Genomic DNA, 4,533 nt, shown 5'->3' with positions numbered 1-4,533 from the left:
TACTTAGGAGCAACTATCACAAAAGTTTATGAAACAATATCACCCTTTACGTAAAACTGAAGTCATGCAATTGGCTATTTCAACCTTCAAAGGAAAACACAATGAATAGTTTCATACAACATGGGATAGATTTAATGATTTACTTGTCTGTTGTCCACATCATGGTTTTGACATACTTAATATAGTACATTACTTTATAAAAGGTCTTTCACCTATGAACCGTCAGTTAATTGAATCAATGAATGGAGGAAGAGTTACTAGTCTTACTCTTGATGAAGCCTACACTTTTTTGCAAAACTTTTCTGAGAGTTCTAAGGATTGGGCCAATGGTAGTGACCATGAGGACATGGCACGGGTAGATGGGGGGATGATTTTTAGTAAACCAGGTATGTATGAGGTTAAAAACGAACTCAATGAGAAACTTGAAGGTGCCATTGCTAGTTTATCCATAGGAATTGAAACTTTAAAGAAGAAGTTCGATTCATTTACTTTAAATTCTCTAATGAATAATCAAACTAAACAAGCAATGAATGTTAACCAATTTTGTGAAAATTGTCTTACTATAGATCACAACACCTCAGTTTGCTCTATGTTTGTTGCTCAAGGTACTGATAATGTTTGCACTTTTAATACATTCAAAAGACAGGGTTATCAAAATAATTTTAGTAACAACAACAACTATAACCCAGATCTTAGAAATAACTCAAACAATTCAGGGAGACAAAACATGTCTCCACAACAAAACCAATATGCCAATATGGTTTTCCAGGTAATCAAGGGAACAATAGGCAACAATACATGAATAATAGAGGCGCAGTAGTACCTTCTCCACAGTATTATCCACAACAACAACAACAACAACAACAACCAAACATGAATAGAGAATTAGCTATTGATCCTATGGCTAATTACCAAACCCAATCCAACTCCACATATAAAACCATGAAAGCTTTAACCACTAAAACCGAGAATGAATTCAAAACAATTGACCAAAAATTCGATATTATGGCTCAACAAGTAACACAACAAATTTCTCAGGTAACTCAATAAGTAACTCAACAAATAACTCAACAGATGAGCCAACAATTCAATCAGATACTAGCTAGTCTAGCAGACAGACCCAAAGGAACCTTACCAAGCCAACCTGAACAAAACCCAAAAGGTAGAAATGTTTATCAAGTTGAAACCACCCCTTCATCTGCACCCACAGAGGGAGTTAACTCGATATCTACCCTTAGCTCAGGAAAGAAAGTAGATAACAAAGTTGACATACCTAATTCTGATGAAGTTGTTACAACAAAATATAAGGAAAAGCCAGTTGAAACTGAGAAAACCAAAGAGCAGGTAACCGAAAAAATTCCACCTGCACCATTCCACTCTAGGTTAAAAGATAACAAAAAGGAAGCACAATATAATGAAATCATGAATATTTTAAAAAATCTACATATCAATATTCCTTTTTTAAGTGCAATTAAACAAATACCTTCTTGTGCCAAATTCATAAAAGACCTAGTAAAGAAGAAAACAAATATCCCCAAAGACGTTTTCTTTGACAAAGTTGTTCATCCTTTCTACAAAACAAAGCCGTAGTGAAACATAAGGACCCCGGTAGTCCTACAGTTACGTGTAGAATAGGAGAGGACTACACTGATCAAGCATTATTGGATTTAGGTGATAGTGTGAATTTATTATCGTACTCAGTTTATAAACAACTAGGGCTAAAAGACTTGAAACCAACAAATGTTAGACTATAGTTAGCTGATAGATCTATTAAGATTCCACGAGGGGTAATAAAGGATGTGATTATCAAGGTCTCTGATTTTTATTACCCTGTTGATTTTATAGTTCTTGACATTTTACCTACAAATGGAAACTAAATTCTTATCATCTTGGGTAGACCATTCTTAGCTACACCAGAAGCTATAATTAATTTTAAGAATGGGAACATGCCCATCACTTTCTGGAATATGAGAGTAGATGTAAATATCTTTACATTATTTAGAAACCCTGGCAATGATACGGAAAAGATGGAAGATCTATGTGCAGTAGACACAATAGCTAATAATTATTTTAGGAACACTCATTACAAAGATCCATTTTTATCATGTGTATCATAATTAGGCACGAATTATAAGAAGGATAGTGTTATTAACCATATTAATACATTGCTAAATGCAACCCATCCACTAGACACTGGTCAACCTCATGCAAAAATAGAAGACATTCGAGCATATTTATGTTACACTAGCTTTAATTGTAGATTTATCCAAGATTTAATTAAGATGGCTCGCCCTCTACAAAAATGTATAGGTCATGCATGGAAAGGAAGGAAGATAAAAAAAGAGTAAAAAATCATATTAGAAACAAGTTTTAAGTCTAGGGAATCTGACTATAAAAGACCCACAAATTTAGAAAATTAATTACGTAAGTTAGTTAGGGGGTAACCTTAAGTTTCCCCCCTCTATGTCGGCTGGCGACATTAAACTTAGCGCTTATGGGAGGCAACCTAAGTAGTTTAAATAGATAGTTTAATCAGTAGCTCATGACAAGGAAATCAAACTAAAAAAAATAGATGCGTACCTGAAGCTATGTTGAAGATATAAAGTAAAGAACTCACCAAATTTTTTAGCTTTTTATATTTCCATTCTAATTGTGAGTAACTCTCTCCAAATCCAATTCAAACAATGGTAGAGGACTAGGGAAGTTCCAATATAACTAGGAAAACTAACCCAATTCGTGCAAGACAAAAAAGGGAAAGTGCGATAGATTTTGGAATTCAAGTTAAGATAGGAGTTGGAATCTGCCCAGCGTCAGGAAGCTGTAGCTTTACGATTAGGACTAGTAGTGACGTGGTTCACTTCTGAAAGTTTTCCTATAAAGCTATATTTTGTAGCGTCTCCTGAGTTTACTACTTCAATACTTTTTCTTCCTGCATCCTATCGCCAAAACATGTCAGAAGAAATCTGTGTTGATGCATTTGTGTTAAGTTGTGTTTTAAGTAAGCTGAAATTCTTCTCTATTTTGGACAAGTAAGTTAGAACCCATTTTTGTTTCGAACCCCAATCTAAGTCAAAGTTTACAGATAACCACTTGGGCCTCAAAACTAAAGAAAAGCCCAATCAACCGGGGTCTTCTTAGAGAAACAAAAACAAAAGAGACTGATACATCATTATTCCTTTTGCCCATCTCCTACTTACAGCCGTACCGCCACCATAACTCATCGTCTCCATCTCCTACTTATAGCCGCACCCCTTCCACTCGCTCATCGTCATCACCACTCAAAAGTTCAACCTGTTTGACGTCCCCTTTTTCCCGATTAACTCCTCTAATTTTCGCTAGTTTCACCTCTCAGTTTCGGAGAAGGGATCCCCCAATTTTAGACTTCTCTATTTAATTTATACTCTCTTCATGATGTGGTGAATTCAGTTTCTCATTTGATAAGGAAAAGAACAACAAAAATTAGAAAAGATAGTTGAGTTGTCAAAGTTCTCAATTGAATTCAATAGAGATTGGGTTTTTGTTTTTGTTTGTTGTTGTCAGGAGGGGAATAGGAGAACATGAAGGTTGTCAGGTGGTATTGGTTGTGAGGAAGGAATGGTGCTTTATTAATATTTGTTTATGCTTGAAAGATTTAGGAGAAAGAAGGTTCTGAACTGGACGATTTATTACTGAGCAAGTGTTTAAATTTTCAGTCTCGTCCCTATGGTTTTGTTATGTCCTCTTACCCTTTGTTTGGCCCATACACATTACGCCAGCTCAAGGACAAGTTTGTAAATAGTTGCACATGGCAACTAAACGAAAGATTCACGTAGAACTCTGTTATGGAGAGTTGTTCAATAACAATGCCATGAACGGATTTTTTTTAAAGAATGTGAAAATTAGGGTTAGGTCTGTCTCTTTTATTCTAAGGGAGACAAATATCATTAAGATATTGTTGGACCTTTTTATGATTGTGGAATCTATTATGAAGAGATGAGTGGGAAAATGGAGTTGTATTGGGATAATGAATCTAAACCTATTATCATAACTGATTTTCTAGTAGAGAAATTTAGATTCTCGCAGTTCCGCTTTTTCTTAATAACTATATATTTTTTAACTCTCATGTACTTGATTGTCTAATATGGCTTTATTTATTTTTATGACCAAGACAAAACTTGTATTCTGTGCAACAATGAAACTATTGATTTAAGCTATTATTATTATTATTATTATTATTATTATTATTATTTGTTTAATTTTAATTTTAATTTTTCAGTCGTGTCATTTGTATGTATGACTCATTATTCCACTCTAGCACTTTTTCTCCGCCTTTTTGGAGACGTGTAACTCTATGAAATGAGCACATGACAAATATTTAGTCGTTGTAGTAATTTTAATCCTCATGAATTATTACTCGTATTTGTTTTGTTAAGGATATAAATTCTACATATTTTAGTTGATGTAATTTTGCACGTATTTAAGGTAATATCCCTCATTCTCTAATCATTTAAACTATGGTAAGCTTTCAGTTATTTTATTTAGTCATTGAGGACA

The sequence above is a fragment of the Coptis chinensis genome, chromosome 8, assembly GCF_015680905.1.
Source record: "Coptis chinensis isolate HL-2020 chromosome 8, ASM1568090v1, whole genome shotgun sequence".
Taxonomy (NCBI): Eukaryota; Viridiplantae; Streptophyta; class Magnoliopsida; order Ranunculales; family Ranunculaceae; genus Coptis; species Coptis chinensis.
Note: the sequence above shows the minus strand (reverse complement) of the source record.